Here is a 25,826-nt window from a genome sequence, read left to right as displayed (position 1 = left end):
GCTACTGGTGGAGAGAAAAATGGTGGACAAAGAAATTGTGTATTTTGCTAAGTGTTTAGCTAATAGATTTACATATTTGTCTTCCCTGTAAAACATTTTAAAAATCTGAAATGGTGGCTTTATTCACAAGATCTGTATCTTTCATCTGGTGTCTTTGGACTTGTGATTTAATGATATTTAGATGCTACTATCTACTTGTGAAGCTATGCTACTATGCTAATCAGTGTGTGGGGGGGGGGGGTGGGGGGATCCCGGACCCGGGGTAGAGGCTCGTGAAAGGATAATGTAAATGTAATGTAAAAATTTATGTCCAAATAGCTATTTTTGTTAGCGTGGTTTGTAAACAAATCCAAAGTCAGGAAGCGCGTTCACTAAAAGCAGACGAAATGTCAAAAAGTTCTGTAACAGTCAGTAGAAACATGTCAAACGATGTATTGAATCAATCTTTAGGATGTTTTTAACATAATCTTCAATAACGTTCCAACCTGAGATATCCATTGACTTCAGATGTGCGATGGACCAGAGCTCCCTCACAAAAGGAAGCCATACAGTTACCCACCAAATTGTGCAGTCAACAAAACTCATAAATAGCATTATAAATCTTCACTACTACCTTTGCTGATCTTCATCGGAATGCACTCCCACGGACTCCCACTTCCACAAGAAATGTTAGTTTTGTTCGGTAATGTCCATCATTTAGCCAAATAGCTATTTTGTTTAGCTGTGTTTTGTAAACAAATCCAAAGTCAGGAAGCGCGTTCACTAAAAGCAGACGAAATGTCAAAAAAGTTCTGTAACAGTCAGTAGAAAACCATGTCACAAAACGAGTGTATTGAATCAATCTTTAGGATGTTTTTAACATAAATCTTCAATAACGTTCCAACCTGAGAATTCCATTGACTTCAGATGTGCGATGGAACAGAGCTCCCTCTCATGTGAACGCGCATGGTCAGCTCATGATAAACCTGACTCATTCCTGTCTCCTTCGGCCCCACCACACAGTAGAAGCATCAGACAATGTTCTACAGACTGTTGACATCTAGTGGAAGCCGTAGGAAGTGCAAACTGATCCATATCCCACTGTGTATTCGATAGTTGATGAGTTGAAAATCGACCAACCTCAGATTTCCCACTTCCTGTTTGGATTTCTTCTCAGGTTTTTGCCTGCCATATGAATTATGTTATACTCACAGACATCATTCAAACAGTTTTAGAAACTTCAGAGTGTTTTCTATCCAATACTAATAATAATATGCATATATTAGCAACTGGGACTGAGGAGCAGGCAGTTTACTCTGGGCACCTCTGGGCACCTTTCATCCAAGCTACTCAATACTGCCCCTGCAGCCATAAGAAGTTAAATAAGAAAGCAATATAAGAACGCTCAGGAAATATTTAAATTTTTTGGGATACATATTTAACCCCTTATTTTTCTTGCCACAAAACGTCCTTCATTTGTTTTAATGGGTTACCATCAGACAAGTCCTGTGACACTTGTGGGGGTTGTAGAGGAAAGCAAAGAACACCATTGTCTTCGTGAGAGTCTCCCCTTTCTACAGTGTTGTCATGTTAGTTTGTAGACCAAAAAGGTTTGGACGCTACAGTCAAACAATGGCACATCAACTCTGCCAGGACCTAGGATCAAGGGAGACACTCAAGTGTTTTAGTACCGCTGAGGCGGAATGTGGCGGAAGTAAAGGTAATGGCGGACTGAACGAAGTTATGTAGAGCACCTCAAGATAAAACGTAATATTCAATATCGGCAATATCGGCAAGTTAGACTACAATATTAGCAGTACATAATCTGGTGGGTGGTAACCTTCAATCTGGATAATAACACAAAACAAATCTTAAGACTAGAGACATTTATCGACAAATATTACGAAAACAAGCAACACCCAAACATGACGGAGAGTAAGACAGGGGAACCGATTTCAAAACGAAAACGTGACTCTTTTACAGACACTGATGATTTAATATTTTCACCACCGGGAATGGTAAAGGTCGAAACCGATCTGTTAAAATCAATAAATGACAAACTGGGTATACTTGAATTAGTTAGTAAGGATATAAAAGAGTTGAAGGCAAGCCTCGAGATGAGTGATGAAAAAGCTGCGACACTGGAGAAGGAAACACACAAGCTAAAAGGGACAGTCAATAAGATTGAAACCGAAATGAATGAAATTAAAAAGGAGAACACTGTTCTGAGGGAAGCCTTACTGGACATACAAACTAGATCAATGAGAGAGAATCTGGTACTTGGTATCCAGGAGAAAGAAGGAGAAGTTCCTGAATCTGTAGTTAGAGAGTTCCTCCTTACAGCGCTTCAGATTCCACGCGAAGTTATCGACAAAATCCAACTTGAACYTGTACACCGCTTCGGACAGAGAGGCCAAAGGTATGAACGCCCAATCGTTGCCAAATTTGCTTAATTTAAAGATAAAATAATGGTTAAAAGCCTGGGTAAAAGACTTGCTGGGACCAAAATTGACATGAATGATCAGTTTCCGAAGGAAATTACAGAACGGCGCAAAGTTCTGTATCCAATTTTCAAAGAAAATAGATTAAAAGCGAAACGAGTAGCTCTCGTCGTTGATAAACTATATATTGATAACCAGTTGTTCAGAGACACAAAGACTACTCCATGGTTATTTAAAAAAATAGAAAGTTCTCATAGATGAGGAAAATAAACACAATTCTAGCCCGGTTATGGATTGTAACAATACAATAAAAAATATAGCTTTTCTATATATCTTCAGATATAACTAATTGGACACACAAGCACTAATTCAACATGGTGAAGATAAAAACTAAGTAAACAGAAGGCACAGTATGTGTGGATGGTGTGGTGTGTGTTTATTTTTGATTTTATTTGTTATGTTTGGAAAGTTGAGTGAGTGAGTAATGAAATGGTTGCATATCCCAGAGCCAATGTATTGTTGTGAGCCGGGGTATGAGAGGGCTTTCAATGTTGTTCAGATGATGGATATACTTTTATAATGAATTATACATCTTATTTATTTATTGTCCTATCATGGTGGAACAGTTTTAAAATAAATGATACATTTGATTTATTATTGTCCTATCATAGGGAACTACATTTTTAAAAGAAATGATATCTAATTATTTATTTATGATCCTATTTTAATGGTACGGTCCATGACCCTATACCCTAGACACCCACCTGAATGACCCAGATACTAAGGAGAAGTCCCTAACTGTTTTATGTGCCTGCTGTAAGCGGTCTGTATGCAGCCAAAATGAGGTCAGAGACCAAGAGCAGCACTGCCCCCTCAAGATTCTGAGCCTGCTTGGCAGGGTTGGTCCTGCAAAGCCAAAGCCCCCTAAAGGGAGAGCATAATATACAAGAAAATTCTCAAAGCTGCTAATGAGAACCTTGACGACCTTGTACCTAGCCGGTGGGGATTCCGGTGGGGTGCCCCCACCCAGGCAGTGGCAGTGCTGGCAACACTAGCTGCAGTAACCCATGGGGAGGGGGTCACACTCGGACATTCAGAGAGGGGGTATATTATTGTGACCGTAGTGGCACAAAATCAAAGTCGGACTGCATGGAGATGCTTGGGAATATGGTCAATATGGGTGACCGTATTGTGGGTGTTTCAGGGAAAAGGTGTACATTTGACCTCCATCATCTAGGATGTGACAATGGTAATTAAAATCTCTAAATTCTTGCCCATTTTTTGCGCGGTCTTGCAGGCCTTCTCATGCAGCTGCAACTGCAAGTGCATTTGTAAATCAAGACCTATCTTGAGTTGGGCTCTGGGTTGGTGCAATTGTTGAGAAAGTGAGCTTATGGTTGTGTGGGGGTAAGGGTTGAGTGTGTGTGGGTGTATGTGTATGTGTGTATCCCACAACTTTTGCGAAGGAGTAAAAGATGTTAGGGACAATAGAGGATGATCCACAGCTTTATTTTTTTGAGCAGTGTATATATTTACCCAAAAAATATGGGGGATTGGAAATGATGCAGACAATACATTGGAAGCAACATTCTTTCCGCAATATTAAGCTGATCCAGCCCATAATTTTTTTTTTTAAACAATGGCACATCAATGTTACCGACTTCAGACGAGTCCTGTGGGGCTTGTGGGGGTTGTAGAGCAAAACGGAGAACACCATCTTGTTCGTGAGGGTCTTCCCTTTTCATAATACTTTGTAGGCCAAACCGTTTGGACGCTACAGATGTTTTTGTGAGAATACCGATTTTCAGGATGTTTCATGGTCTGACAAACACCGCTGTAGCTCGGCTTCCACTGCAGATGCGAAAGGCCGACATGCAGATGCGTTATATTGAGACGCAGCCCATGCAAAAAACATATATTTTGATGGGGATTATTTTATTATGTTACTTAGATTGACACACGGGTTCATCGATAGACTCTTAAGGATTTTAAAGTAAATGTACTAGCTCTTCGGGATAGTGGTAGCAGTTCTAAGACATCACAACAGGGGCATTGGTTTCTAATAAATATTTTTTCCAAAAGGCCATTGTCACAGCGGTGCAGTGAAGGTCACATTAATGAATCGCAGGAGTGAGAGAATAGCACCCCACAGCGAGACAGACTCCCACAGACCCCCGCAGTGACCCAAACGAGCACAACCAATGCACAGAGAGCAAAATAAATAAATAAAGGAGAGGAAATTAGTCAGGCAGTGTGATTAAGGATATAATTAATGTGATGGTTAAGGTTAGAGTTAGGTTTGAAATCACATTTTAATAAGATAAATTGAAGAAATAGGCAGGGTTTATGACTTTGTGGCTATGTTAACTAGTGACGACTAGAGGCTCCGTTGACATTTAGGTTGACTCTCTGACAGGATGAAAACTACAATGACCATGATCTTTCACCACGTACCTTAGCGATTTTTTTGTTGCCATTCAACCCAATTCAGCAATATGGCGTGCTTCAAATTCAAATACGACCAGCTTCATGCGCTATTGGGAGTTTTCCATAGGAAAACGTGGATGATGTCAGCGTTATCACTATCTACTGGTTTTAATGTGTATGGACTGGACAGTTGGTGATCAATTTAGCAGGGGCCGTGTGCATTCCAGGGGTGACGGTGGACATGAGGGGAGGGAGCAGGAAGCAGAGTGTGGCATTCGTAAACATCAGCACAAAGTAGGGTGAGAGGTAGGGGAGAGGTAAGGGGGAGGTAGAGGTACTGTATATGAAGGGTGAGGAAGGAGTGAGGGAGTCTACACAGGCATTACTTTCAGTCTCCAGGGCCAGGCCCTGGAGGGGAAGGGGGAGGGAGGGTGTAATGAGGGTGTAGAAGGGATTGGGGAATAATGGCTAAAGTCTAGCGTTTCATGGTGGCCAGAACAGCAATACCCAGGGAGATTGTGTTGTGCAGCCTGCATAGATCCTAGAGCCTACTGCTACAGCAGTGAGTTTGTTTGTCCGTTCTATTCGGGAGTCCGTTGGTTCCCATGACACTGATTGAAGCAATGTTTTTGACCCCGCTATTAATATAATAACAGGTGGTATTTTAGTGGTTGAACAGAAAAACACTTATGAAAGTTTTTCCTGAGATGAAATTCAATCAGGATTTTGGATTATCCATCCAGCACAGAAAATATAAGTCATTCAAATCTTGCTTAGAGTAACAGATGGATCAGCCCACTTACTGTCTCTTGCTGGATATGATCTGATAGTGTCACCTGGAAGATATGCACTCACATTAACCCCATTTCAATATCCCCTGATTCGACCTCATGTGAACATAAACATTTCTTCACCGAAGACGGGATTGGACATTTATCCTGGACGTCACTGATCACTGTCAAAAAGAGAGCTCTAAGAATAAACCGATGCTTCGCTTTCATGTCAATGTAACCCACACGTTATCCAAGAGAGGCCTCTTTCAGTCTGTCAGCGTTGTAGCTGTACGATGCAAAACCATCCTAAATCTATTCACTAGCAGTTTAACATGTCTGGATTGCGGCGGAAGAGCGAGAGAGAGGTGAGTGCTCAACAATGGGGATATTGATTACAGGATGCTTCCTGTTCTTAGCTTTCACCTCTGTGTTAGTCCCACGATGAGAACTCAAATTGTCTCAAATTGCATCCTATTCTCTATATAGGGCACTATGAGTCTGGTCAAAGTAGTGCACTATGTAGGAAATAGGATGCTATTTGCCATTTGGGATGCACACAGGGACTCAAAACCTGGTGCTGCATAGACTTTCATATGTCAGACCATGCCCTTGTTACATTACAATGCTTTCACATAGGATTTACAGTATTTTGCATATAAAAATACATTTGCCAGTGTTTATATGACCCCCTTAAAAGCACACCATGCAATAATCTGAGTACGGCGCTCAGACACAAAAAACAAGCCATACAGGTTCTCGCCATGTTGTGGAGTCAACAAAAGTCAGAAATAACATGATAAATATTCACTTACCTTTGATGATCTTCATCAGAATGCACTCCAAGGAATCCCCGTTCCAGAATAAATGTTTCTTTTGTTCGATAATGTCCATAATTTATGTCCAAATAGCTACTTTTGTTAGCGCTAGGAGCAGACGAAATGTCAAAAAGTTCCGTTACAGTCCGTAGAAACATGTCAAACGATGTATAGTGTCACGGCCATCGTAAGAAAAAGGCCAAAGCGCAGTGAGTGAGCGTACATATTCCTCTTTATTAGGATGACGCCGACAAAAACAATAAACAATACAAAAACAACCGTGAAGCTTAAGGCTATATGTCCACAAACAAAGACAACTTCCCACAAAGAAAGGCGGGAAAAGGGCTACCTAAGTATGATTCCCAATCAGAGACAACGATAGACAGCTGTCCCTGATTGAGAACCATACCTGGCCAAAACATAGAAATACAAAATCATAGAAAAACAAAACATAGAATGCCCACCCCAAATCACACCCTGACCAAACCAAATAGAGACATAAAAAGGCTCTCTAAGGTCAGGGCGTGACATATAGAATCATTCTTTAGGATGTTTTTAACATAAATCTTCAATAATGTTCCAACCGGACAATTCCATTGTCTGTAGAAAAAGCAATGGAACGCGAGCTACCTCTCACGTGAACGAGCGTCACAAGCCTGTGGCACTCTGCCAGAACACTGACTCAAAGAGCCCTTTTGAGCCCCTCCTTTACAGTAGAAGCCTCAAACAAGTGTCTAAAGACTGTTGACATCTAGTGGAAGCCTTAGGAAGTGCAACATGACCAATATCCCACTGTATCTTCAATAGGGGATGAGTTGAAAAACGACCAACCTCAGATTTCCCACTTCCTGGTTGGATTTTTTCTCATGTTTTTGCCTGCCATATGAGTTCTGTTATACTCACAGACATCATTCAAACAGTTTTAGAAACTTCAGAGTGTTTTATATCCAAATATACTATGAATATGCATATATTAGCAACTGGGACTGAGCAGCAGGCCGTTTACTCTGGGCACCTCTGGGCACCTTATTCATCCAAGCTACTCAATACTGCCCCCAGCCATAAAAAGTAAAATGTTTAAGTTGAAATGGTGCAGGAATAGCGGAGGCAGTGCCTGTTGTCTTTGTGCTGACTTGCGATATCTCCATGGTTCTAAATCAGTCGTTGTTTAGTAAACTGTCGGAAACATTGATTTGCTTGACCATGGTGCAGGTCATAAAACTGTTTTTGACATGCAATAGCTTTGTGGACTTCAATGGACAGATGTTGCTCTCCGGTTTTGTGATGAAACAAACGCATGTGTATTTGAATTTATTGCGCCACTGTTATTATTGTATATCACGCTGGCGTATGAACGAATGAGTTATAGAGCAAATATCACAACATAGGTTGTAAGTAATATGGCTTTTTTACTGGCTTTCCCAGTGATTTTAACCACGCACCATTACACAAGTCACTGAAGTCAAAGGCTTTTGGTCAGGAGTAGGCCTAGGATAGTAAACGGCTGCGAGTGAAGAACAAAATAGTCCACTTCTTAACATGCTGGCAAAATGTTCTAATAAATTAGCCAACAAGGCAAAATGAAATCCCCAGTGATTTTATCCATGCACCGCCACTGAGCCTAACTAATATCCAGTGAAAAAGAAAATCTGGCATTGATTAATTAAGACAATTCCCCACGCTTGCATCAAAGCAGAGCCATTTAAAAAAATATATGTAACCTTTATTTAACTAGGCAAGTCAGTTAGGAACAAACACTTATTTACAATGACGGCGTACCCCAGCCAAATCCGGACGATGCTGGGCCAATTGTGACCTGCCGTTTGGGACTCACAATCACGGCCGGATGTGATACAGCCTGGATTTGAACCAAGGACTGTAGTGACGCGCCTTAGACCGCTGCGCCACTCGGAAGCTACCCGCTGCGCCACTCGGAAGCGATGGTGCTGTCCCAATCAAAACAGTGCTGAAATGACCACACACGGGTAGGCTATTGTTTCAAACAATTTGATACATGCCATCAATTGCATTAGCGTACTTTATTCCAATATTTTCATAATTTGGTGATATTTAATCCCACTGTAATTCTTTATGGATCCATCCAATTGTGGTTAAGAAAACAGTGCATGCTTAGTGGTGGCCTTTGCGAAGAGATTTGAGAAGTGACATGCCTTGCAAAGTTTAGAACTTGCTGGAGAATGGTTAACTACCACTGCCTAGCAACCATCAAGAGTTTAAGAGCGTGCGTGCCAATGTCACCTTTACCATTACGGCTACGTTTCATACTAAGCCATAGGCAGAAGTTTACCAAAATGATTACTATATCATTAGGCGTAAATAAAAGTTTCAGCTTTGATACCTGCAATACCTTACAGACATAAGAAAAAAGCGGGGGGGGGGGGGGAAAGGCAGTATGGTAAGGTTGGTGGAAAAACTTCTTAGGATGAAAGGGATAATACATTGTTGTTCAAAGGTTACTGGGGATGTTTTATCCCCAAGTTGTTTCCATTCTGTAGGAGGAACAGCGTCCCACCGTCTGTGAATCTAGGAAGACTAGTGCAAAGAAAAACGGTACGTATTGGATGGGTAAAAAGGCTGCTTTTGGAGCTTAAGTCATCCATGAGTTCTCTTTGGTTGGTGTTTTCTCCACTTCCTTTAAGAAGTACAATCTATCCCTCGTCCACTGAGAGAGTAAAAGTGCGATGGAGGTGAGAGGGCGTCTGTTCGCAGCTGCAGCTCTACAGAGAAAGTGAGAAAACATTACATTATAGACACTCAAATATTTACAAGGCTCTATCCGCTCTGCTAGGCCCCCAGTCCTTATCACCTTATCATCCTCTTCTAAATCCAGCATCCAGAGTGGCCTCACTGTTCATTAATAGACTTCCTATAACACTGAGGCTGCCTCTCCTCACCTCTCGCCTTACAGAGGGAACGCTGCTAGATTAGGCAGCCTCCGGCGTTATTCAAGAGTACATGTGAGGATATGGAAGGGTGGAAGGAGGGCTAGGGCTGTTACTGTGTGTAACTTGAGAGCAGATATGAATCAGGAAATATGTATTTCCCCCTCATCAAATCCCTGGTGTGCACGTTAAGTATTCATCGAAAACACAGAGAAAATATTGCTAATGGGTGATAGAGACACACAGACACACACAGAGACAGGCAGACAAGATAGGAAAACAGACAGGCAGACTTGTAGATGTTGGGGAACGCAGCATTGCAGTAGTCTCCTTCCTCGACAGAAGGCAAGTTTTTCTGGAAATCCCATGCCAATGGGTTCTGCCTCCCTGCACTGCTTAGCTGGCGCCACTCATTCACAGGCAGAGAGTGAGAGCTCATTCACGCCGAGGTCTGGTCGTGCCACGGCTTTCTCTTTTTCTGTTTGTTTTTTTCAAACGTCCGCCAGGCTGTCGCTCGGATTGGATGTTTGTTTGTTTAGGTCGCTGTTGGCATAGCAACTGCGCTGTGTGGTGAATCAAACAACTACTGCTTGTTATGAAGACAGACAAAAAAAGGAGGGTGAAGGGTTATGGTTATGCCACAAATGTAATTATTATCTCTAAATAGGGATTATTAGTGACAGGCTTTTTGAGGCCAATGAAAAAGTTGAGCAGGGATGTCCTGGCATCTCACCCATTTAGACTTTCCTCTAAACCAGGTTTAGGGTGAAAGTCAGTGCTCACAAAATCCAGAAACCTTTTTAGAAAAAGATGGACAAAACTCTGCACATACAAGTCATGCTGACACATCAATGCCTCTCTCGTCTTCCTTTCAGACCCTCTCTCTCCCCTCCTCACACTCTATGTATGGTTGTTCCCTGAAGTAGCATGGTTTAGCAGTGTTGTGTGAATAGCATTACTCACCCATGGAGCGGATGTATTGGGCAGGTGGGCGGCGAGTCTGAGTTTGACTGCCCTAACCACTAATTTCCTGTTCAGTATGTGCCAACGGCCTGGAGTGGACTGGCAAGAGTCTCGAGAGAAGGGGGCGGGAGAGAGATAGCGAGAGAGAGTATCAAAACATCATAATAAGAGATAGAAAATAGCAAAGAATAGAGAGATAGAAAGTGGGAAAGATAAATGGATAGCTAAAATATGGGGAGACTATAGAGGCAAAGAGGTAGATGGAGTAAAAAGAAAGATGGAGAGCGTGAAGTTCCATTAGCGTGGAATTACATTCGTGATTTATAGTCCGGTCTAGCACAAGATCTATTGAAGGGTGTGTGGGCTCCACTTGACTGTGATGTTTTCTCATCTCTTTCTCTCCACAGTGTTATTTATAACCTGTTTCAGATGATAATGACTGTTTATACTGCTCTTCAGCTAAGACCTCCACGTGGGCTATACGGAGACACAGGAACTTGCCTTTTGTCAACCATCTCTACCTCGCTTTCTCTTTACCTGCCTCTTTCTCTACCTCTCTCCATCTCTCTCTTTCTCCGCCCCTGCCTCTCTCCATGTAAAAGAAATGTCATCCTAGGCAGCTCAAGGATGCTGCATAGAGTCTCAGGTATTCCGACTGGGGTTGAGATGTCGATCCAAGGTTGTCAAGATGTTTCAAGGGTTTATTTGAACCAAAAATAAGACATGTCATCCCAGGTATAGCCTCCATTTCCTCCATATTCGTTCCTTCGTGAAAGCAGATCTGAAAGGAAAGAAGGGTGTTGAGGACACACCCTTAGGTAGGGTAAATACCAATACCAGATATTACCTCCTTCTGTGGAGCAAGTGTGACATTATCTTTTCACAGGTGTATCTATTTCTATCACAAGAGCAACCCCTGAGACAGACAGACAGACAGACAGACAGACAGACAGACAGACAGGTTGGGTCTGTTCATCTCTCAGACTGGTGACATCTCTCTGTACCAGAGGCTCAGAAAACACTATTCATGGCAGTGAATACTAGGCATTAAACATTGTATCTCCATATTCCCAACGCAACCTGCCATACATTTTGAGTCGGTAAACTTCTCAGGAAAGTTACAAGTCAATTCCCCATGCCCCCTGCCAGAGTTATCAGTAAAAATAGACAACAATGGTGAATCAACAACCTTTCGCTAAAGCTGTAAAAAACCGACAATTACAGTCAACAGGGCCCTTCTGACAAAAATATGTCTGCCGTGCTGTGAAAAGTGAGTGGGCTGCAGGGCTGTAATAGAGAAACCAGTGTATTCCACGACAACAAGTCCGAACCAGTGGCCATGGAGATCAACAACCAACAAAACACTGAGTTCCAAAACAAAGCTGTTCATTCTGACCTCACTCCCCCGTAGTACTCTAGAGATATTCCACCCCAGCATTCCACAGTTCCACAGAGGGCATAAGTGGGGTCAGGGGTCAGTCAACAGAGCATGTGATGGTTTTAACAGTGTCACTCGGAGGCTGTACGTTAAAGGAACACACACACACATGCACACATTGCTTTGACAGAGTATTGAAAGTGTTCCCGCTCCATATTACATTCAGCTCTTTTATGTAATAAAGAGAGAGAAAGACAGAGAGAGGCACACCACACACAACACACACACCACACACACACACACACACACACACACACCACACACACAGAGGGAGAGATAATAAGAGAGAGAGAGACAGAGGGAGGAGAGAGAGACAGAATTACATAATAGACAGAGAGAGATAGCAAGCTAGAGGGACAGACAGAGACAGAGTGAAAACAGGCTCACACAGAGCACAGAGGGAAAGAGATTAGTAGTTCCGGCAGGGGTGGTGAGTGCTGGCTAGCCCGGGAGAAGTTATCTTTCCATGTGGGTGGTTCTGGAAAGAGGAGGGGAGGGGAGGAGAGCAAGATAGGAGAGGCGCTGATAGCTGAGTATCATAGCAGCTCTCTCAGTACCCATAAAAAAGTATCTTTACTCAACAGCCACAACCCTCTATGTCTGGTAAGGCCATGATGAGAGAGCTGAGAGGTGGAACACAAGTCCCTATAAGGTCTTTTGTCAGACTGATAATCTTAGCAGTCCTCCTGACTGTCATTAACACTCTGTCTGTAGGTTTGATTTCATCTGATTGTTGCTGGTTGAGTAAACTAATTTAAAAAAAATGTTTAATTAAACCTTTATTTAACCAGGAAGGGCTCGTTGAGATTTAAAATCTCTTTTTCAAGAGCGTCCTGGCCAAGATAGGCAGCACCAAGTCATTACAAAATTACAGACAAACAACATGAAAAACTACAAGTAATCTAGTAAAAACCATAGAATTCACAAGAGTATAACAAAATCAAAAACAGCTAATTAAAAACATTGACAGGTCAGGGAATCAGTCTCAAGATCATTCATCAGTGATTTAAAAATACCAAATTGGGACAAGTTCTTCCAGTTTAAAAGTATTTTGTAAGGCGTTCCAAGACGATGGTGCAGAGTACATAAAAGCCCTTTTACCAAATTCAGTTCGGACGTTTGGAACAGTTAGCAGGATAAAGTCCAGCGAACGAAGAGAGTACCCACCACATTTCTGAACAATAAAAATGACCAAATAAAAAGGTAGTAAACCCAAAATGGCTTTGTAAATTAAAGTATACCAGTGACTGAGCCTACGAGTGACTAGAGAAGGCCAGCCAACCCTGGTATACAAAGTGCAGTGGTGCGTAAGGGTTTTGACGTTTTTTGCAGCCTCCTTCTGGCTTCAAAAGAAAAACAGGCCAGATTCCTAAAATAAAATTCAAATTTCAGCTTAAATTTTTTTGTAAGTTGTTGAATATGCAATTTAAAAGAGAGGCCGTCATCAATTAAAATTCCAAGATATTTATATGAGGTTACAGTTAAAAAATGTATGCCACATGATTGTAAGTCGCTTTGGATAAAAGTGTCTGCTAAATGGCATACATGCATGAATGAATTAATAGATTAATTAATAGGTGCCCGCTGCGCTGCAGATTAAAGGGGAAATGAAAAACCACTGCAAGCCTTTTAATTAGCAGTCTTTCTGCAGCTCAATTAGGAGACATTTACCTCTGTCCCAAGACACAGACACACACACAACCAGCGCTCACATGCACAACCACCCCTTACACACACACCTAAATGAGTGTGGTGTTCCACAGATGTGCTTGTGTGTGTCACCCCACCACCTCCTCCCTTACCCTTTTCATATCACCACCACCTCATTACACGATAACAAGCCCTGGAGTGGGTCAAGGACACTATTAGAAGTGGATTCATACACAAGGGAGGTGTGTGTGTGTGTCGTTGGCAAGAGAGAGAGAGAGAGAGCAGTGGACAAGAGAGCATGGCATGCATGCAAGGGAAGTGTGTGTGTGTGCATATGTGAAGAGGCATCCGATGGGGAACATGATCTGCACTAGAACAGGAAATTGCTGGAGTGGTATGGCAATGGGGGGACAGGGGTACGAGGGGTTGTGGGGTGTAGGTAGCTATTGGTTTACTATCACTGGAAGGTGACAGGGACATGAACCAAATGAATCAAATCTAATTTTATTTGTCACATGCTTCATAAACAATAGCCTGCTGGGTTTATTTTCTTAAAGACTATTTAAAATAGAAGGGAGGGCCACAAGGCAAGGGGGATGGGGACATTGGGAACTGGGGCAATAGTACTCAGGTCAGGAAGCATCCACGTACGGATCCAGACCAGACTCGCTCAAGTCCATGGAATGTTGAGGTGTTAAAGAACCTGACTGTCAGATGTTACAATATCAGGTTCTGCTATCCTGCGATCCCACACCGGAACAAAGAACAGACCCAGAGCACCAACTAACCATAGTCTAAGGAATGTGGACAGACACATGAAGCAAGACTGTAACTCTGCCAGTGACCAAACAAACTTTCACGTAGTGTCACTTTAATATACAGTGCCTTCAGAAAGTATTCACAAAACTTTACATTTTCGACATTTTGTTGTGGTGAATCCTACATTTAAAATGGATTAAAATTAGATTTTGTGTCACTTGGCCTACACACAATACCCCATGAAGTCAAAGTGGAATTATTTTGTCTTGAGTCAATAAAAGTGGAATTATTTTGTCTTGAGTCAATAAGTATTCAACCTTTTTGTTATGGGAAGCCTAAATGACTTCAGGAATTAAAATGTGCTTAGCAAGTCACATAATAAGTTGCATGGACTAACTCTGTGTACAATAATAGTGTTTAACATGATTTTTCAATAACTACCTCATCTCTGTACCCCATACACAATTTATTTGTAAGTTGAGTAGGGAATTTCGAACACAGATTCAACAACAAAGACCAGGGAGGTTTTCCAATGCCTCGCAAAGAAGGGCACCTATTGGTAGATGGATATTAAAAAAGCAGACATTGAATATCCCTTTGAGCATGCTGAAGTTATTAATTAGACTATGGATGTTGTATCAACACACCCAGTCACTACAAAGATAAAGCCGTCCTTCCTAACTCAATTGCCGGAGAGGAAGGAAACCTCCTTGAGATTTCACCATGAGGCTAATGGTGATTTTAAAACAGTTGCATAGTTTAATGGCTGTGATAGGAGAAAACTGAGAATGGGAATGAGAATGAGAATGAGAATGAGTTCAAAGAAGGAAGCCTGTACAGAATAAACGTATTCCAAAACATGCATCCTGTTTGCAACAAGGCAATAAAGTAATACTACAGAAAATGTGGCAACGCAATTTACTTTTTGTCCTGAATACAAAGTGTTATGTTTGGGGAGTTTTTCAGAATAAAAATAAAAAGAACAAAGCTAAGCGCAGGCAAAATCCTGAAGTAAAACTTGGTTCCACCTACTTTCCATCAGACACTGCGAGATGAATTCAGATTTTCAGCAGGACAATAACCTAAAACACAAGGCCAAATACACTTGAGTTGCTTACCAAGAAGACAGTGAATGTTCCTGAGTGGCCGAGTTAGTGTTGACTTCAATTGAACTTGAAAATCTATGGCAAGAACAGTGCTTAATTTGAGTCAGATCCTGCACCTCTCAGTTTTGCATTATTTCGCTCTGGAACACATTTTCCAGGTTCCTGTACCTCTCATGGCATTAAACATTATTTTCACTGTTGCAATGTAAAAACTCGAATAATAAATCATAAGCAATCAGAGTTCATTAAAGTTGCCTCCTGTGTAATTTTATGTCCCTTAAAATATGTAATGTGAAAATGTGCCTGATACTCTAAGAGTTGAATCATGTTGGGCCGCAGTTAATTTGGTTTGCGTAACATGGCAGACATTGCTGTGGTGAGAGAGAGAGAAGCATGCACCTGTATCTCTCACAGAACTAAAATGTGATACATTTTCTATGATCTCGCTCCCTTCCTCTGCTCTGATAGCATTGCACTTCATTATCTATGGTGAGTGTAGCCCAATCACAAGGAACGCGCAGAAAATCTGTCAGTGAACAGAATGCAGCCAAAACAGGCCTTTCGAAATATTTCAAATACATTCTCGGGAAAAAAAACAGGTTGGAAAGCAGAAAAGAGAAGGCTAATCTGCCTGTAGGCTACCAAATATGTTACAATTTTTCCAATAAGCCTACTGAGTGAAAATCATTGTTTTAGAAAGTAAAATAAGAGAGAGGTATGCTGTTGGCCATTGCCAGTGAGTGAGCTACGCATCATTGGGTGAATCAGTGAAACTGGAAAGCTTTTTTAGGACTATATTCATCCTTATATTGTACAATATGTGTGTCTCCACACACCTAGGCCTAGGATATTGATGGATTCAAGACAAGGTCCTTTTTATTGATCTCAGATTCTCAGTTTGTCGGTGTCAAAGTAGCCTGTCATTTCGATCATTTGTGAGGTATTAAACAATATTCTGCCAGTCTCCAGTCGTCTAAATTGATGTAGATTCATGTGTGCAACCACTGCAAGCAACCTCTGCAAGCGCATCTATTATAATGCACTTTGACAGCACTCAAGAGCAATGATAATGAATGCAATTCTTTATTATTAAGGGGATTCAGGTACCTCAGAGACCTCCAGTTCCACACCCCTCTAGGCTCACTTTTGTTTAGGCACCTCCCAATTTACAGATGAAGCACAGGGCAAGACCTGGAAATGGGTGTCAAGCACCGGAACCGCCAAGATGGTCAGTCTCACATTTTCAATGTTGTAATTTCAATAACTTAATTTCAATAAAAACCTTGAACCCACCTGTCTCTGACTTTTCCTAAATATGTGTATTTTACACTCTAGCAGTACTTTCATAAAAATATCATAAAAGACAAACACTTTCAGAGCATTTCATCCTCAAAGCACCATGACAAATGCATATTTAGCAGTAGAATAGCCGGGCCTCTAAGAGTACCAATAGCTACCAGTCTAATAAACCAATTTAAATAGAACAACCTGGCCTCATCGGACCCCCCTTTGTGCCAATGTCATTGGTTGTGTTTAGGAAGGTGTTAGTCCACATTAGAATAAGAAATGTCAAGATTTGAATGAACATAATAACATTTTCATTAGTATATGTTACTGTAGGCTATGTAAAAACGAAAAACCACCAAAAACACAGAATTTCAAGTGTAAAGTATATGGAATGGCTTTGTTACAACTATGAAACAAAAATCATGTGCGTTGACACACAATACAACCTTATTTGTATAATGACAAAACAAATAAAAATACCCAACCACAAGATACGCTGTCAATTAAGAAAATATCTGTTAGCATAAACATCAGTATAGGCGCCAGGTCCGCTTGTGAATAGTGAAACTCAGCACCAAAGCAATATTGGTATTATTATGAATGTGTCTATATGGTTACTAGATCGAATCCCCGAGCTGACAAGGTAAAAATCTGTCGTTCTACCCCTGAACAAGGCAGTTAACCCACTGTTCTTAGGCAGTCATTGTAAATAAGAATTTGTTCTTAACTGACTTGCCTAGTTAAATTAAGGTAAACAAAAAACTTTTAAAAATGCAACACAAAAATCCCACAAACAAGTTGCTTGCATCTGAAACAGGTGTCCGAGTTCTGTTCTGATTGCATCTGCCCACCTTGCAGTTTCTCCTCCCCAGGAGCTGTGGGCAATTTGGCTTGCATGCAATCTTTACTGCTGCCTTGAGCCTCATGTCTCTCACGTAGCCCGTGTGCCAGACTCATAATGAAGTCCAATGGGCAAGGCTTTGTGGCTGACATAAAACCGGTGAGTAAAAAGATAGGTAACATGACTAATTATCCATTCAGGTTAAATAGACCATGCTATTATAATTATCTCAGTCAGTGAAAATTTTAGATCATGTTAGGAGTGGCTATAACAAGTTTGTCTTCTGTAAGCCTAACTTTAATGTTACTGTGTGGTGCATTGCCTTTCACGTCAGGTAGCTAGCTAGATCACTTAGATTAATTAGCTAATGTAGCTAGCTAGCTCAAACTAGGTTTCTCACCCGGTATAGCTAGCTAGACCAGGTAGCTAGCTGTAGATTTTATTAAGCTAGCTAGGACTATTCCCTGTCTCTAAATAATTTAACATTGTTGTAGCTAGTTGGCAAGGTTCTAACTCATGCTTTTATTGTGGTTAAAATACTGTATGTTTTTTAGCCTGTTTCTATGTGTTAGCTAGCTAGCATTTTGACTCCACTTGAACTGTGTTAACGCTATGTCTTTGTCCCCATATACAGTGCATTCAGAAATAATTCAGACCCTTGAATTCAGACCCTTGAATTCAGACCCTCTCCCTATCCCAGTCTGTTGTCCCCACATGCTTCAAGATGGCCACCATTGTTCCTGTACTAAAGAAGGCAAAGATAACTGAACTAAATGACTACCACTCCGTAGCACTCACTTCTGTTCAGCATTCAACACCATAGTACCCTCCAAGCTTATCATCAAGCTGGAGGCCCTGGGTCTCAACCCCGCCCTGTGCATTTGGGTCCTGGACTTTCTGGCGGGCTGCCCCCAGGTAGTGAAGGTAGGAAACAACATCTACACTTCGCAGACCCTCAACACTCTAGCCCCAGAACGGTGCGTGCTCAGTCCTTCCTGTACTCCCTGTTCACCCACGAATGTGTGGCCATGCACGCCTCCAACTCAATCATCAAGTTTGCAGACGACACAACAGTAGTGGGCTTGATTACCAACAGTGACGAGACAGCCTACAAGGAGGAGGTGAGGGCACCCGGAGTGTGGTGTCAGGAAAACAACCTCTCACTTAACATCAACAAAGCAAAGGAGATGATCGTGGACTTCAGGAAACATCAGCGGGAGCACCCCCCCTATCCACATTGAACGGACAGCAGTGGAGAAGGTGGAACGTTTTAAGTTCCTCGGTGTACACATCACAGACAAACTGAAAATGTCCACCCACACAGACAGTGTGGTGAAGAAGGTGCAACAGCGACTCTTCAACCTCAGGAGGCTGAAGAAATTTGGCTTGTCACCCAAAACCCTGACAAACCTTTACAGATAAACAATTGAGAGCATCATGTCATGCTGTATCACAGCTTGGTATGGCAACTGCTCCGCCCTCAACTGCAAGGCTCTCCAGAGGGTGGTGCGGTCTGCACCGCGCATCACCGTGGGCAAACTACCTGCCCTCCATGACACCTACAGCACACAATGTCACAGGAAGACCAAAAAGATCATCAAGGACAACAACCACCCGAGCCACTGCCTGTTTACACCGCTACCACCCAGAAGGCGAGGTCAGTACTGGTGCATCAAAGCTGGGACCGAGAGACTGAAAAACAGCTTAAACAGGGCCATCAGACTGCTAAACAGCAATCACTAACTCAGAGAGGCTGCTGCCTACATTGAGACCCAATCACTGGCCACTTTAATAAATGGATCACTAGCCATTTTAATTAAACAATGGCACTTTAAATAATGTTTACATATCTTACATTAGTCATATCATATGTATATACTGTATTTTATACCATCTATTGCACCTTGCCTATGCCGCTCGGTCATCGCTCATCCATAAATGTATATGTACGTTTTCTCATTCACCCCTTTAGATTTGTGTGCATTAGGTAGTTGTTGGGGAATTGTTAGATTACTTGTTAGATATTACTGCACTGTTGGAACTAGAATCACAAGCATTTCGCCACACTTGCATTAACATCTGCTAACCATGTGTATGTGACCAATAAAATTTAATTTTACATTTTATCGTTATATTCTCTAATCCCCAGATTAGAACCAATATAGAATAGAAGGACATCAACCACCCGGGCCATGGCCTGTTCACCGCTATCATCCAGAAGGCGAGGACAGTACAGGTGCATCAAAGCTGGGACCGAGAGACTATCAGGAATCAAGGTAAGACCCTAGTGCAGACTGTGTGAAGTAACAATGTTTATTGTAACCACAGGGGCAGGCAAACTATAGTTCCAGGCAGGCAGGAGTTGATAATCCAGGGCAGAGGCCAAGGTACAGGGCGGAAGGCAGGCTCAGGGTCAGGTCAGGCAGAGGTCGGTAATCCAGAGGTGGAGCAAAGGTACAGGACGGCAGGCAGGCCCAGGGTCAGAGACAGGCAGTGGTCAGGCGGTACAGGGTCAGGTCAGGCAAAAGTCAAAAACCAGGATGAGCAAAAGAGAGACTTGAGAAATACAGGAGCTGAGACAAAATGCTGGTAGGCTTGAACAAAAAAAAACGAACTGGCAACAGACAGAAAACACTGGTATAATTACACAGGGGGTAATGGGGAAGATGGGCGATACTGGGAGTGGGCGGAGACAAACACAAGGACAGGTGAAACAGATCAGGGCATGACAGTACCATCCCCTCTAGGGACGCCACCTGGTGTCCTACCTGGGTGCCTACCTGGTTGAGCGGGGTGCCGGAATTCAGAGAATTCTGGGTCCAGGATGTCCCTAGAGACCCAGCACTTCTCCTCCGGACCATAACCCTCCCAGTCAACCAGGTACTGGAATCCCCTGCCCCGAGGTTAAACCTTCAGGAGGCGTCTCACTATGTACGCCGGTTGGCCGTCAATGAGACGAGGGAGAGGGGTGGGCCTGGAAACAGGAGACAAGGGGCAGTCAGACATGGTTTTAACTCTAGACACAGAAAAGGTATGGAAAATACGGAGGGTACGGGGCAACAGAGGATGAACAGTGGAGGGGCTAATGATCTTGGAGCGGGGGGAAAACATCTCGGCTTCTGGGGTAGTAGCCGCGGCACTATAGTGGCGTGCCAGCGCCTCAGGCTTGACCTTCTTGGATACTGGTCGGTGCTGCGGAAGAGAAGTGGCCCGGGCCTTACTGAACCCCTCCCGGAGGTCCTGGTACTCTGCGGAGCAGGCGGAAGACGTTCCGGGGCAGGCAGAGCTGACTTAAGGCAATGAGTGTGGCAGGACAGGCTCCAGCCCATGATGGCACCAGTAGCCCAGTCAATGGAGGGATTGTGTCGCTGGAGCTAAGAGAATCCCAATACCACGGGAACCTGCGGACACTCAACCGAGGAATTGGATAATCTCGCTGTGGTTCCCCGACACTCGTAGGTTGATGGGGGTGATCTGGTGGGTGACCAATTCTATAGAGCGCCCGTCAAACACTCTAACACCCATGGGAATGGAGAGGGGTTGAGTGGGGATGCCCAGCTCGAACGGCAGAGTAACATCCATGAGACTCACATTAACCCCGAGTCGATGAGTACCTGGAGAGACTTGGACTGGTCGCCCCACAGCAGGGTGGCATGGCGAGGGGGGCGATTAAGGAGAGAAGAACAATTATCTTTAAGACCCACCAGAGTACCCACTCCAACGAATCAGCTGGGTCTCTTGAAGGGACAGTACCGCAACACAGACAACTCTGGGTGTTCAGTCTGCGTACGCGTTGGGCTGGAGGCAGCCTAGCCCTGCCGAGCTGCATCGGCTCAAGAAGAGGCAACTCGGCAGTCTTCGGAGGCTCTTGAAGGAACTCGGGTATGCTCGGGGCATCCTGTGTGAGATATTGGAACTGCAATCAGACCTCTTCTCCCTTCTATGTTCCCGTAAACGTCCATCGATCCGGATGGTTAAGGCGATGAGTGAGTCGAGATCCGTTGGTAGTTCCCGGGCTCATCCTTTACCCCCGCCGATAATCCATGCAGGAACGTGTCGAACAGCGCTTCCGTGTTCCAGGTACCCTCCGCTGCCAGCGTGCGGAACTGCACCGCATAATCTGCCACACTGAGGGAGACCTGTCGGAGCTGGAGTATCTTCCGGGCAGCCTCTCTCGCTGACACCGGAGCCTCAAAAACCTTTCTCACCTCCGCCACGAACACCTCCTAAGCGGGGTTCCCGGAAAACTGGGGTGACGGCGCTGCTACCAGCCGGGTTACTGAGGGGCTGGGAGGTTACCGTCATGGTAGGCTGCCTAGTAGGCAACCCACGGAATTGCTCCCGCAATGCGTCCAATGCTAGGTCGTGACGTTCGGCCACGTCCTGGAACCCTTCCATCAGACCACAAAGCATCTCATTGTTTTTACCAATGAGGGCTCCTTGGGAGGAGATGGCGTTGCGGAGCTGGTCCAAGACCCAAGTGCAGACTGTGTGAAGTAACAATGTTAATTGTAACCACAGGGGCAGACAAACGACAGGTCAAGGCAGGCAGGGGTCGATAATCCAGGGCAGAGGCCAAGGTACAGGACGGCAGGCAGGCTCAGGTCAGGCAGAGGTCGGTAATCCAGAGGCGGAGCAAAGGTACAGGACGGCAGGCTGGCCCAGGGTCAGAGACAGGCAGTGGTCATGCGGGCGGGTACAGGGTCAGGACAGGCAAAGGTCAAAATAGCAGGAGGACGAGAAAAAGAGTGACTAAGGAAAAACAGGAGCTGAGACAAAACCTGGCAACAGACAGAAAACACAGGTATAAATGCACATGGGATAATGGGGAAGATGGGAGACACCTGGAGGGGGGTGGAGACAAGCACAAGGATAGGTGAAACAGATCAGGGCGTGACAGTGACTGAAAAACAGCTTCTATCTCAAGGATGTCAGACTGTTAAATAGCCATCACTAGCCGGCTTCCACCCGGTTACGTAACCCTGCATCTTTGTCAACTGAGCATGGAACATTCAAATTGAAGAAGGAGCAGAGCAGGCCCGGATAAACCAATCCAAAAATGACATGCCCTCCTGAAACTGGTTATAACTCCAGTTCTGTTTGTGACATTAAGATTTGAACAACGACTAAGAAAAGTCAAGGATAAGGGGGACATGACTTTAATGTAAGGACCGATGCCGGAGACGAGAAGCAAGTACAGGGGGTGAACTTTTAATGGAAAATGGACATCAAACAGAACAGACAGCGTCTGGACAGAGGGAACAAAATGACATTACGACAATAATGCTGACACGAGGAACAAAACTGAGGAACAAACAGATCAACAACGTGAAGGAGTCTAGGTGAGTCTAATGAGCGCTGATGCGCATAATGATGGTGACAGGTGTGCGTAATGAAGGGCAGCCTGGCGCGGGAGCAGGCGTGACATTTAAAAATGACAGAGTAATTCAACATTTCAATTAGTTTTGTGTCATTATGATGCTCTCTGCCGTTCTAGTGTTAATATACACAATCATAAAATAAATCCATTAATATTTTGTTTCGGAAGGTCATATAAAAACATGATACAAGGCAATTTATTTAAAACAAACCGAATAGCATGTTTTGAGTTATGGCTGCGCCATGCCAATGAAATCAACTTGTTTGTTTAGCAGACATCACAGGCCCTGCCCTACCACAATAGAACACACATATTTTACAGTAAGAACATAATGAAATATCCCAAAATGCTGTTGCTGATAGTCACCAGTAGCCTACTCACATGAGGAATGCATGGAGCCATGGTTATTCTAGAAATGTTATATTTGTTGTTTCATGTTCGGCAAAAGTTGGTTAATTAGAAACCTTGGAATATGCTCTTTCTGATAGCGTGTAGCAATCAAAACATCTGACCTGCATTGACCTCTGCAGGATGATATGGATTAAGTGCTATTTGGTAAACTCCTAGTTTCTTTGTTAATGCACACTGTCAATGCAAGCTACGCAGGTAATCAGTCTCTTTATTCTCTATTCGACAATTGATAATAATGTCACCCATCAGACTGTTGTCAATTTCATCTTGACTTTCAGTCACATCAATTATTATTGTTATTTTATGTGTGAAATTAGTTCAAATATAGTTTAGGTTTATTTGGATGGGCCAGCTGGACGGGAAACTGTTGTCTCAGAAAATACACTATCATCTTATTTTAGTATTTACAGTCTATGCACTTCTGCATCAATCAATATATTTTCTGACTGATTTGCATTTGGTTTCCTGAGGTATTATTTATTATTTATACAATTGAAATATCAACGGTCAGAATGACTGTCATGGCCATTTTAGTAGTTATGGATTTCCAGCACTCTGTGTGCTAGCAATGATCAACAATCAATTTGACAGAGCTTGAATATTCTTTTTTAAATAATAGTAGTAAAAATGTTGCACAATTCAGGTGTGGAAGAGACTTACCCAGAAAGACTCAAAGCTATAATCACTGCCAAAGGTGCTTCTACACAGTATTGTTACAGGAGGTGTGAATGGTTATGTAACTTAGATATTTCTGTATTTCATTTTCAATACATTTGTTTTCACTTTGTCATTATGGGGTATTGTGTGTAGATGGGTGAGAGAAAAAATATGTTTAATACATTTTGAATTCAGGCTGAAACACAGCAAAATGTGGAATAAGTCAAGGGGTGTGAATACTTTCTGAAGGCACTATATTTCACAATCATATATCACACATTGATATCCAAAACCACTGTCATGGTTAAAAAATAAGATATTTAAAAATGTCCTGCCCACAAAATATGGCCATGTTGCAACAGGGGTTGTGACGACCCGCATCAATAGCATAGCTCTCCCAGAGCGCTGAATGACATATATCAGCTGAGGAATGGAATGTCTGTGTGGTGTGCCCCCTTCAAGTCACAGCCAGCTGGCCCCTGCCTTCACTGATCTGATCTAGGGGCTGTTCACAGGAAGTCAACGGACAACCAGGAGCTGTCAGGAGCCAGGTCTGACTCAACTACTTGACTTTAATCAGACATTTCGCTCCAAGAGTAGCTGGGATCAAACAGAGTTTGTGTGGATAATGTCAAACAACGTATGTGAGTTTGTATTGAAATTACATCTTGAATGTGAGACTATTGAGCACAGCTCCAGAACAACTATGTTGACATCTGGTTATAAACAATTGCCAAAAATGCACCCATTATAGTCAAACATGTCACCATATGTTACAATTGTTTTGAAGTAACTCTGTCTACACACCATTTTGTCTACATACAAAAGCTTTCTCTTTTCCCCACACACATACATAACTACCTTCACCCCCACCCCTCCAGTGCCCTGTATTGCTTGTCATGTCCCAAAAGAGGTGCCTCCGTGAGAGTGAGGGGTGAGGTTGCCAGTCCCTCTCCACGTCCCCATGCCCTTCTAAATATAGAGAGGTAGTTTCCTGTGCCCTGTAATACGGGGCATTAAAACAGCAAAGGCCAGGCCAGTGGACAGGAAGAGCCAGCATGAGGCTCAGAGAGCCTGGCGTACCACACATTCCCCCCAGCTGTCAATCAACAGTCCAACCCAACATTACATCAGGGGGATACTAAATATAGTATAGTCGCTCTGGTACGGTGTCTGCACTATATTCTCTCTGGCACAGTGTGGTTCCAAAGTACTATTGATAATTTATTAGAGGTTCACTGCTAAATAATATGAATTAGCACATATGCTAATATGCTAAAAATACATTAAAAATATTATTCTCATGAACCATAGAACCAAATGACACCAACTTTGGAATGTAGGTCCATTGTGCATGTCTTAACTTAGTTTGAAAAAAGCTAATTGGTCAAAAGATGGCTAAGTTATTGACAAATCAAAAATCCGATTTTATGTGTTATTTTAAACCACCGTAAATCCACTGCACAGTGGTCTATCAACTTGAAACTTGTCATCGCAATCATGGACATTCATAAGATGAACCCCACCGAATTTGGTATTAATCTCTCAAAAAACAAGTAAACTATTAACAACTCATTCTTTGCATGTGCAGCGATAATGCTCAGAATCATCTGCAATCGTCTTCTCCTCATGAACAATACATCCGATTCACTTCAAATGTTTTATTTAGGCACATTAGATGCACGTTAGCACATAAGCTACTGTAGTTCCTACATGATAGAGAGTGCTTTGTTATCCAACTGATCTTGTGTCCTTTCTGTCAACCTGTGAACCCAGTTCATTGGTGCTCGCAGTTATATTTTGAATGTGTTTAGTTTGTGATGATATGAAGTAAAAACTTTTTTTGTGAAGCCCTTGAATTATGTTTCTTTGTGTTAAAAAATGTTAGAGATCTTGGAAATGCATTGCTTGACAATTCAGATCATAGCATGTGGAAATCCTAGGTCCACCATCTGAAAATAATTGGCTAATTACGGAGTTGCATGTACTGTAGGCC

General features: G+C 42.8%; 1 long non-coding RNA gene across 1 annotated transcript in view; it reads left to right on the top strand.

The window, feature by feature from the left end:
* Positions 1-25,826, top strand: part of LOC139023069 (uncharacterized) — a 387,059-nt gene that overhangs the window by 326,807 nt on the left and 34,426 nt on the right. The gene's annotated exons all lie outside the window — the stretch shown is intronic.

This window comes from Salvelinus sp. IW2-2015, linkage group LG26 (assembly GCF_002910315.2).
Source record: "Salvelinus sp. IW2-2015 linkage group LG26, ASM291031v2, whole genome shotgun sequence".
Classification (NCBI taxonomy): domain Eukaryota; kingdom Metazoa; phylum Chordata; class Actinopteri; order Salmoniformes; family Salmonidae; genus Salvelinus; species Salvelinus sp. IW2-2015.
The sequence above is the reverse complement of the archived record's forward strand: the minus strand, read 5'-3'. Positions and strand labels throughout refer to the sequence as shown.